Source organism: Pseudophryne corroboree, unplaced genomic scaffold (genome assembly GCF_028390025.1).
Source record: "Pseudophryne corroboree isolate aPseCor3 unplaced genomic scaffold, aPseCor3.hap2 scaffold_121, whole genome shotgun sequence".
Taxonomy (NCBI): Eukaryota; Metazoa; Chordata; class Amphibia; order Anura; family Myobatrachidae; genus Pseudophryne; species Pseudophryne corroboree.
In genome coordinates, this window is record NW_026967835.1 from 1,252,936 (window position 1) to 1,265,080 (window position 12,145).

General features: G+C 45.5%; 1 pseudogene; it reads right to left on the reverse strand.

Moving 5' to 3' along the window:
• Positions 1 to 1,326: 1,326 nt before the first annotated feature.
• Positions 1,327 to 1,505, reverse strand: LOC134991942 (U1 spliceosomal RNA; annotated as a pseudogene).
• Positions 1,506 to 12,145: the final 10,640 nt, after the last annotated feature.

Sequence of the window (12,145 nt, forward strand, 5' to 3'; positions counted from 1 at the left end):
AATGAGGATGCATCTTGCTGCCTTTCCAATGAAGCAAGTTTAATTTAGTAATAGGTGAAAAACCATCCCTACAAATATGTTAATCAGATACTTGGCTTTGTGGACACTTTTCAGAGAACAAATTAGTTAGCATAAAAATAAAGCCAGAAAATGAAGAGCTGTTTAATCACTCGATTGGATTTTTCTGCCAGCATATTTCTTTTTCTCTGCAACCCACTGCTAAATTGTGCTTCCTAGCTGTTTTTATAAAATCACTGAATCAAATCTAACTCTGATTACATCAGAGAAGGCCAGGTACCCTACACCATAACAGGGGGTTTGAAATTTTGACTTGTCTGCTTAAAGATCACCAAAATCTGATAACAAGGTCAATTATGTCCCTGGGTGGGATTGAACCACCAACCTTTTGGTTAATAGCCTTACACACTAACTGATTGCGCCACAGTGACACTTTGCAAAAGTACTTACTGACAAAGGCTAATAAGCATTCATCTAGAACGATTCCTAGAAACATTTTAAAAAGTCAATAATGTGGAGAGTTTTTGTAAGATGTTTCTTCCATCAACCAATGAAGAAACACATTGGTACTTTCCCATGATGAGTGAGTGCTTCAGGATCTCTTGCACTTACATGTGCAGCAGAGTACTGTAATGGAAGCATGCTGGGTCCATAACCCAGAGGTAGGCAGATTGAAACTATCCTCTGCTATATGCATTTTTTTTTGTTCATTAAAGTAATCCAAAACTGGGATTGTTTTCTAGGAAATGTTCTAGATGAATGCTTATTAACCTTTGTCAGTATGTACTTTTGCAAAGTGTCTCTGAGGCGCAAACAGTTAGCGTGTTCAGTTGTTAACCAAAAGGTTGGTGGTTCAATCCCACCTAGGGACGTAATTGACCTCGTTATCAGATTTTGGTGATCTTTAAGTAGACAAGTAAAAATTTCAAACCACCTCTTATGGTGTAGGGTACCTGGCCTTCTCTGATGTAATCAGAGTTAGATTTGATTAAGTGATTTTATGAAAAAAACAGCCACGAAGCACAATTTAGCAGTGGGTTGCAGAGAAAAAGAAATATGCTGGCAGAAAAATCCAATTGAGTGATTAAACAGCTCTTCATTTTCTGGCTTTATTTTTATGCTAACAAATTTGTGCTCTGAAAAGTGTCCACAAAGCCAAGTATCTGATTAACACCTTTGTAGGGATGGTTTTTCACCTATTATTAAATTAAACTTGCTTCATTGGAAAGGCAGCAAGTGATGTCATCCAAGCAGTGGGTCAAAGTTGGCTTCAAACCTCGTCTGCTTATGAAAAGAGAAAAGGGGTATGCAGGGCATGGCGGCCTTTTGCGGTGCTTGGATGACCCCTAGTTCGCATTAAATAATGCAGTCGAGTTTCCCACATTTGGGGAAATCACAGGGGTCAGCATACCCAGAATGCAATGAATGAACCGCACCCTGGGAGAACAGTCTTCATGACCATGGTATCTCCTATGCAAAATAAGTATGATTTGGGATAGGGCTGGGGAGGGCCGCTGCTCAGGCACATCTCTGTCAAGTAAAGGAGATTCAACTGAGGCAGCACAAGGGAACTCTCATCTGGGGACAACAACTGCAGGGAGAACACATATTTTCAGATGAACATGGGAGGGCAGAAGGCTGCCTAATACTGAAGCACCCCCAAACAACAAACCAAATGCAACAACTAGTGCAAGCATTCCTGGGGGAAGGCCTGCAGCAGATGGATTTGCATATGGCGATGTCATCCAAGCAGTGGGTCAAAGTTGGCTTCAACCCTCGTCTGCATATGAAAAGAGAAAAGGGGCGTGCAGGGCATGGCGGCCTTTTGCGGCACTTGGATGACCCCTAGTTTGCATTAAACACCTCCACCCTCCGTCGGTGTGGGGCTCATGTTGGCTATGCCCCAGCCCCTGAAGCATTCAAGCTGATTTCTTGCAGCAGCTGGGCACTGTAACAGCTCCAGAGCTGCTCTGTAAGGCAAGTAAAAGGGTGTGGGCCCTGCAGCACTACCTGTAGTTCGCATTGTGCGAGACCCCTAGTTCGCATTAAACACCCCCACCCTCCTTCGGTGTGGGGCTCATGTTGGCCATGCCCCAGCCCCTGAAGCATTCACGCTGATTTCTTGCAGCAGCTGGGCACTGTAACAGCTCAAGAGCTGCTCTGTAAGGCAAGTAAAAGGGTGTGGGCCCTGCAGCACTACCTGTAGTTTGCATTGTGCATTGGAAGGCACAAAGTAAGCAGACGGGAGGAGAAGTCAGGATAGTGCACAAGGGTATAGACGGGAGGGGCTCAAGAAAAAAGAAGTGGAAACAGACAGCAAACTAGGCTTCCAATGCACAATGCAAACTACAGGTAGTGCTGCAGGGCCCACACCCTTTTACTTGCCTTACAGAGCAGCTCTGGAGCTGTTTAATCACTCAATTGGATTTTTCTGCCAGCATAATTTTTCTCTTACGTCCTAGAGGATGCTGGGGACTCCGTAAGGACCATGGGGGATAGACGGGCTCCGCAGGAGACATGGGCACTTAAAGAAAGACTTTAGATCTGGGTGTGCACTGGCTCCTCCCTCTATGCCCCTCCTCCAGACCTCAGTTTACTACTGTGCCCAGAGGAGACTGGGTGCTTTTCAGGGAGCTCTCCTGAGTTTCCTGACAGAAAGTATATTTGTTAGATTTTTTTATTTTCAGGGAGCCTGCTGGCAACAGACTCCCTGCATCGAGGGGTGGAGGGGAGAGATGCACACCTACTTCTGTGAGTTGATAGGCTCTGCTTCTTAGGCTACTGTACAGCATTAGCTCCAGAGGGATCGGTACGCAGGTCTCACCCTCGCCGTCCGTCCCAGAGCCGCGCCGCCGTCCCCCTCGCAGAGCCGGAAGATAGAAGCCGGGTGAGTATGAGAAGAAAAGAAGACTTCAGAGGCGGCGGAAGACTTCATGATCTTCACTGAGGTAACGCACAGCAGTAAAGCTGTGCTCCATTGCTCCCATACACCTCACACACGGCAGTCAGTGTAAGGGTGAAGGGCTCAGGGGGGACGCCCTGGGCAGCAATATAGACCTCTCTTTGGCAAAATAAATATATATGCAGCTAGGCACTGTATATATATATATAAGAGCCCCCGCCATTTTTTTACTATATTTGAGCGGGACAGAAGCCCGTCGCTGAGGGGGTGGGGCTTCTCCCTCAGCACTCACCAGCACCATTTTCTCCACAGCACCGCTGAGGGGAAGCTCCACGGACTCTCCCCTGCTTATACCACGGTAGAAAGAGGGTCTTAAAGAAGAGGGGGGCACATAATTAGGCGCATATATATATGGAAATACAGCGCTACTGGGTAAACATAAAATTATTGTGTTTTTTTCCTGGGTCATATAGCGCTGGGGTGTGTGCTGGCATACTCTCTCTCTCTGTCTCTCCAAAGGGCCTTGTTGGGGAACTGTCCTCAGATAAGAGGATTCCCTGAGTGTATGGTGTGTCGGTACACGTGTGTCGACATGTCTGAGGTAGAAGGCTCTCCTAGAGAGGAGCAGGAGCAAATTAATGTGGTGTCTCCATCGACAACGCCGACACCTGACTGAATGGATATGTGAAATGTTTTAAGTGCTAATGTAAACTTATTACACAAGAGATTAGACAAAGCTGAAGCTAGGGAACAGTCAGGGAGTCAACCCATGCCTGTCCCTATGTCGCAGGGACCTTCGGGGTCTCAAAAGCGCCCACTATCCCAAATAGTTGACACAGATACCGACACGGATTCTGACTCCAGTGTCGACTACGATGATGCAAAGTTACAGCCAAAATTGGCTAAATGTATTCGATATATGATTATTGCAATAAAAGATGTTTTGCACATCACAGAGTCCCCTGTCCCTGACACGAGGGTACACATCTATAAGGGAAAGAAACCTGAGATAACCTTTCCCCCCTCACATGAGTTGAACGAATTATGTGAAAAAGCTTGGGAATCTCCAGACAAAAAGCTGCAGATTCCCAAAAGGATTCTTATGGCGTATCCTTTCCCGCCAATGGACAGGATACGGTGGGAATCCTCCCCTAGGGTGGATAAAGCATTGACACGCTTATCCAAAAAGGTAGCGCTGCCATCCCAGGATACGGCTACCATCAGGGACCATGCTGACCGCAAGCAGGAGGTTACCCTAAAGTCCATTTACACACATTCTGGTACCTTACTCAGACCGGCAATTGCGTCGGCCGGGGTTGTAGCGCGGTGGCAGCATGGACAGATACCTTATCAGCAGAGATTGAGACCCTAGATAAGGATGCTATGTTATTGACCATAGGGCATATAAAAGATGCTGTCCTATATATAAGAGATGCTCAAAGTGACATTAGTCTACTGGGTTCTAGAATAAACGCTATGTCAATTTCTGCTAGACGAGTCCTATGGACCCGGCAATGGACAGGTGATGCCGACTCAAAAAGGTATATGGAGGTTTTACCTTACAGGGGTGAGGAATTGTTTGGGGAAGGTCTCTCGGACCTAGTCTCCACAGCTACAGCTGGTAAATCAAATTTTTTGCCTTATATTCCCTCACAGCCTAAGAAAGCACCACATTATCAAATGCAGTCCTTTCGATCACAGAGAAACAAGAAAGTACGAGGTGTGTCCTTTCTTGCCAGAGGTAAGGGCAGAGGGAAGAAGCTGCACAACACAGCTAGTTCCCAGGAACAGAAGTCCTCCCCGGCCTCTACAAAATCCACCGCATGACGCTGGGGCTCCGCTAAAGGAGTCCGCCCAGTTGGGGGCACGTCTTCGAGTTTTCAGCCACATCTGGGTTCATTCGCAGGTGGATCCCTAGGCAATAGAAATTGTTTCTCAGGGTTACAAGCTGAAATTCGAAGAGGTGCCTCCTCGCCGGTTTTTCAAATCGGCCCTACCATCTTCTCCCCAGGAAAGGGAGATAGTGTTAAATGCAATTCACAAATTGTATCTTCAACAGGTGGTGGTCAAGGTTCCCCTGCTTCAACAAGGAAATGGAAATTATTCGACCCTGTTTGTAGTCCCAAAACCGGACGGTTTGGTCAGACCCATATTAAATTTAAAATCCCTGAACCTATACTTGAAAAGGTTCAAGTTCAAGATGGAATCGCTAAGAGCGGTCATCGCCAGCCTAGAAGGGGGGGATTTTATGATATCTCTGGACATAAAGGATGCATACCTTCATGTACTCATTTATCCACCTCATCAGGCGTACCTAAGATTTGCGGTACAGTATTGTCATTACCAATTTCAGACGTTGCCGTTTGGTCTCTCCAGAATTTTCTCCGAGAATTTTCACCAAGGTAATGACGGAAATTATGGTGCTCCTGCGAAAGCAAGGTGTCACAATTATCCCGTACTTGAACGATCTCCTCATAAAAGCGAGATCAAGAGAGCAGTTGCTGAACAGCGTATAACTTTCACTGAAGGTGTTACAGCAACACGGCTGGATTCTCAATATCCCGAAGTCGCAGTTGGTTCCTACGACTCGTCTGACTTTGCTTGGGCATTATTCTGGATACGGACCAGAAAAGGGTTTATCTTCCGATAGAAAAGGCCCAGGAACTCATGACTCTGGTCAGGAACCTATTGAAACCAAAACAGGTGTCAGTGCATCACTGCACTCGAGTCCTGGGAATGATGGTGGCATCATACGAGGCCATTCCCTTCGGCAGGTTCCATGCGAGGATCTTGCAATGGGACCTACTGGACAAGTGGTCCGGGTCACATCTACAGATTCATCAGTTGATCACCCTGTCCCCCAGGGCCAGGGTATCTCTCCTGTGGTGGCTGCAGAGTGCTCACCTTCTAGAGGGCCGCAGGTTCGGCATTCAGGACTGGATCCTGGTGACCACGAACGCGAGCCTCCGAGGTTGGGGAGCAGCCACACAGGGAAGAAATTTCCAAGGTCTTTGGTCAAGTCAGGAGACTTGTCTTCACATCAACATCCTGGAGCTAAGGGCCATATACAACGCCCTATGTCAAGCGGAGACCTTACTTCGCGACCAACCAGTTCTGATCCAGTCAGACAACGTCACCGCACTAGTTCATGTAAACCGCCAAGGCGGCACAAGGAGCAGAGTGGCGATGGCGGAAGCCACCAGAATTCTTCGCTGGGCGGAGAATCATGTAAGCTGTCAAAGTCAGAAAAATATCACGATGCACACTGCCATATTTGCACCTCATATGTGTCCCTGCTGCGCATGCGTGCGCTCTCCCGTGCGTGCGCATACTCGCTGTTGCGGGCACCCGCAGGCGCACGGTATGCGCATTTACGGTAGAGATTGTGTGCGTCTAGCGGGCGACTCTTTCGTTACATATTTTCACCATATAATGCATTTTGTAGATTATGGTCCCTTTGATAGAGTCTGAAAGTTTAGTTAATGTAGTATGTTCCTGGACAGAGAGATCCCTCATTGTTTGATACGAAGGGTCAGACAGGAGTAATACAGTGGTGTTTAGTATCCATCGGAAGAGTATTTAATTAGCAATATTCCGGTGTTGGTTTGAAGCGGATCAATCGCTCGTGCGAATAGTTATGGACATAAGAAGTTTATGAACATTTACTGTATTTGCACTTACTTATCCATGCGGCGGGAAACCCAGTTTCCCTCCCACCTGAGCTGTTGGAAATAGTCACAGCCCACCTGTATGAATCAACCTATGACCTTTTGTTATAATGCGAAGACGAATTCCTGTGTCCAATGAACAATGAGATTGTAGGGACCATTGAATTGTATTGTGTGTGGGGCATAAATAGACAGGCCGATCACATCCAGCACTCACTCTTCATCGGTTATCATTGCTGAAAATCGGGAGCTGGATGTCCAGAGGCGCATGCGATCGTTTCCTTTGTGCGTAAGTTTTCTCCGTAATCATATTGTCTTTTCTTGTTATTATGGGCCATATCTTTCTCTCTCTCTCTTCTCTTTCTCTCATTTTCTCTTAAACGTACTTGTATTGTATTTACTGTGTAGTTACCTGGTTAGTTAGTCTATGTTATATTGTAGTGTATGACTTGTATTGTATTAATTCTTTTGCAAGTATAACATTCATAATATATATATTAGGCGTTGGACCCTAAGCACGGTATTTGTGTATTTCTTATAGTGTTAAGTATTCTCAGAGCGTCGGTGACGCTCGAACAGCTTTTGAGTTAATAAGGTTATACAGTGTTGCATTTACACCCTATCTCTACACTAAGGTTTTACAGCAAATTACATTGTTTGTGGTTTAGACATAAAGGTTTAACATTGTGAGCGTCGGCGCCGCTCGTGATCTCCTCGTGGTCTCGAGCGTCCGCTACGCTGATAGCGTAGCATTACGGTAGTCGCTCACCTATAAGTGTGCCCGATACCAACAGCGTATTCTCGTGAGCGTCTGTATCGCTTGAGCAGCCCGCTCCCGATACAGCGTCCGTTACGCTATAGCGAACCATTACGTTAGTCAGCAGCCAATAGCGTGCCTGCCTGTGATCTCTTGGCCGTGAGCGAACGTGACGCTTGAGCGTCTCGACCACGGCTAAGCGATTGTTACGCAACGAGCGTACCCTTACGGTACTCCATACGCAAATAGCGTACAGTGTTCTTAGACCTCACAAAGGGTTTTAAATAAGATAAATATTTAGCTTTATCAATTGGCGGCTCGTCCTGTCCTTCACATATCTCTGCTAGGTAATTTCAGCAGACATTATCCATCAGCAAAGGGCGGGAGATCATATTCTTCGCAGTGCTGACGGGATAAGCGTCTGTTTCGCTTAGTAAAGGGTGCTGAAGGAATCCGGGAACCGGAGGTAAGAACAACACACTAGTGTCTTTTAAAACTGTTTATTTCTATCTTGCGTACGCACACACGCATATCTGCATTTCTTTTTCATTCGTGTATTTTCATATATCACTCTCCTGTTTGCCATTTTATAATTGATAAAACGTGCTAAGAGAGATTTGTCGCTATTTCATAGTTAAAGTGTAAAAGTAATGCGTTAAGGGATAAAGTGTAAAGCACACACGCAGCTCTACCTAAAGGTAAAAGGAGAGATTGGTGTGTTGCACGGTAGACGACTGAGGATCATCTACATTGATAAAACGTGTTAGTTGTGTTACGGTGGACATTGGTTTTGTATACACGTGTCTCTAACAAAAGGCTGAGACTCGCGTACGCAAAGGCCGACGCACGCAGCGTAAATTATGCAACGGAGCGTCTGGGTACGCCCACGTAACTCAAATCACACGATAGTGTTGATTTTTAAATAGCACAATAAGCGATAAATAGCGCAATAAGCGATAAATATCGCAACAGGCGATAAATAGCGCAACAAGCGATAAATAGCGCAACAGGCGATAAATAGCGCAAATCTATTTTAAATCCGAAATTTAAATTAACAGATCCTTCTCCAAATTTACAACACATCTGGTCTAAAGAAAAATTTCTGCGCAGAAATAGAAATAGAAACAAAAGTGTGTATGTGGTGAGTGAGTGTTTGTTTTTACAATTTTGGGGATTGAACCACAGAAATCATCGAGTTCTCGTGAAGTACATACGTGTAAGTGACATACGTGGTGGCTAGGGAGGCATCTCTGGTTAAACATAAAATTTGAGCATTAGAGTGTAGCAGACCAGGAGGTCATACTGTAACAGACCAGGAGGTCAGACCAGGAGGTCGCATAACAGACCAGGAGGTCCAAGTACAGCAGACAAGGAAGTCCGCTATAGAGACAAGGCACAACACCAAGAAGGGTTGGTGCGACACCCATATAGGCCATAAAAAGCTCAGGCTGAAGGAATTCGCAGCTGCTGAATGTCGATTCCACTGGTCGCTCCGTACATAAGATTAGTTGCTTATGTGCTGAACGATTGTACCGCACGTAATTGTGTGCATTAAGTTAGTCTGACCAGTACCATTTGTGTACAAACCCGGTCATAAAACTATTTGTACATTCTGACGTTATTTGTGTAATTTTTTATTTTCTGAAGGGAAGTTCGCTGGTCACTCAGGAATTGTCCAACAACCAATAGTTACTGGAAAGAGTAAGTGTTCTTCGGATATCTCTCGCATGTTCCAGTAAATAGAGGTTCATAGGGGCCCTGGGTCGAGAACGCCAGCGCTATATCAGTGTGTGGGCGTATTGGTCGGCGTGGGCGAGTGAGTGAGGTGCTCGGTAAACTTCACCGTCAACCTATCTTTTAATATTTTGGTTTTTTGTAAGGGTTCGCTGAAGACCCTGAGATAAAGGTCAGAGGTAGAGCAAGCAACACCTGCAAATTATGGGGGCCAGTTGTTCAGGAAGGGGGCGATCAACCTCGGTTCGGGTTGATTCAGTAAACCGACCAGTCGGGTCGGCAAGGTATGTAATGTGTGAAAAATATGGTTTACATACAGAAATTTTATGTGATGAATGGGAGAGAATGACAGTACATGACGGGGAGAAATTCCCAAGAGTAGGTAGCTTCAGCCCAGAAGTGTTAATGAATTTAAGGAGGAGGATATGTCTCATTAAATCAACAAAGAGACGAATCCAACATTATGATTATTTGCAGCTATGGCAACAGGAGGGTGAAATACAGAGAGGATTGGCTCTGGCGGCGGGATCTGGCCCTATCAGGAAACTGATAGCCACGGCCCCGCCGCCACCATACATATCAGGAGAGAAATTGGTTGCGGAGAATGACGCATCAGGGGGTAACAAACAGGCACTTAGCAACTGTATAAATGTTAAGGATAATGTTAATAAGTTAACCAATGCAAGCATTAACCCGTGCAAGTTGTACCCTGTTTTGAACTTTCCCCAGGAGTGTGATCAAGAGGACGAATCGGCAACAATATCGGCGCTCTCTCTAGCAGCCACTATATCAGAAACGACAGTAGGCACGGCCCAACCCATAAGATTAGTAACAAAGCCCCCTAGCGGAGGGACAGGTGAGGTCGTATCAACGGGTAAGTACGGCACCTTACACTATGCTGAAACCATTTCACCACAGGCTGTAGAATCTACACAGAATGATGTTAGTAGACTTAATCCTGTTAGGGTAATAGCTGTTCCAAATGGGAAAACTGACACATCAGGAGTCACTCCTATCAGGAACATTGCCATGTATATCCCATTTTCCAGAATGGAATTAAGGACCATAGTGTCTGAATTCCCTGACCCCAGAAAAGACTTAGTTGCTAGCCAAAAATACATCAGAGACCTAGGAAACACTTTAGAGCCCAATAACAAAGACTGGCAGATATTGCTGAGGGCATGTTTACCCTCCAATGTCGACTCAGCTCAATTTTTAGCTGACTGTGGATTGGATCTGGATGTACCTCTTACAGATGTGTACAACAAAGATAACGTAAAAAGAATAAATTTACAGTTAAAGGAGTATTTCCCAGCTGTAGCCAAATGGAATAGAATTTTTTCCATTAAACAAAAAGAGACAGAAACAGCTGCTGATTATTTTCACCGGGCATTATTAGAAATGGCAAAGTACACTGGCATAGAGGACATTAGGACCAATGCAAACCATCAAGAAGTAGCAGTATCTGTGCTAATGGATGGTTTAAAAGAAGCATTAAAGACAAGGGTACAGACCACGCAACCATGTTGGCGAGGTCTGTCAGTGGCTACTTTGAGAGAGGCTGCTATTGATCACGACCGGAATATCACCAGACACAGGGAGTCGCAAGGTGATAAGTTAATGTCAGTAAGTATACAGGCCCTGACCACAAAACAGCCTGTGTTTATATCACCAAACCCTGTGGGTAAGTCAAATGTGGTAACATGTTATTTTTGTCATAAACAGGGACACATAGCACGAGACTGTAGAGCGAAAAATTCGCAAAGATCTTACCAACCCCCTAGACAACGACACGACACACGACATTGGGAGCAAGGTCCGCAGAGACGGAGTTATGAGCCACATGCAGGAGAAACAAAAAGATACCCCCCGAACAGAGACTGGCAAACTCCTGGCAGTTCCCATTTAACCCCTTCACAAGTAGTTGCTGCCAGCGGGATTCAGGGAGGTCACCATACCCAATAGGGGTGTAGCCATACCTGTAATCTGCAGCCAGTAAAATTGATTGCAAGCCTTGGGAGTGAACCTGAAATTGCAATCAATGTAGCTGGTAAATCATTAAACTTTCTTGTAGACACAGGGGCGGCCAAATCAGTGATAAATTCGACAGTGGGCATGAGAACCACTGGTAAGACAATTCCAGCCATAGGGGTAACGGGAGTAGTCCAGCACTACCCTGTTAGCAAACCAGCCGAGATTACAGTAGGGCCTTTACATACCAAGCATTCCTTTTTGCTGGCTGCATCGGCACCGACTAATCTCCTGGGAAGAGACTTATTGTGTAAAATGGGGTGCGTCATTTATTGTACTCCTGAAGGTGTATTCTTGGACATACCTGAGAATCACGCTCAGGAAGTGCGAGACATGTTAGACTCCCCATCAAAATTAATGTCACATACCATTATGACAAATAGGACTCCATCCAAAGTAGAAGAAATGACATCCCAGATACCAGAGTCACTTTGGACTAAAGATGGACAGGACACTGGATTAATGGCAAACGTAGCTCCAGTAGTTGTACAAGTAAAAGATGGTAGGATAGCTCCAAAAATCCCACAGTACCCTCTGAAGCCAGAGGTGGAGTTAGGAGTGTATCCCGTAATAGAGCGCTTGCTACAACAGGGTATTCTGGTAAGAACGTCCAGCACTGCCAATAGTCCCATCTTCCCTGTGAAAAAGAGTGGGGGGAGGGGTTACCGGCTAGTGCAGGATCTAAGGGGGATCAACAAAATAGTTGAGAGTCAGTTCCCCGTAGTGCCAAATCCAGCTGTCATCCTTATGCAAATCCCTCCCACTGCGAAATTTTTCACTGTTATTGACCTCTGCTCCGCTTTCTTTTCGGTACCTCTGCACCCTGACAGCCAATATTTGTTTGCATTCACATACAGAGGAGTCCAATACACATGGACTCGATTACCACAAGGTTTCATAGACAGTCCAAGTATATTTTCCCAGGCTTTGCATGATTGTTTACAGTCTTTCCAACCAGAGAGTGGATCAGTATTAATACAGTACGTGGATGATCTACTACTGTGTTCTGATTCATTGGAAGCATCCCTGAAGGAT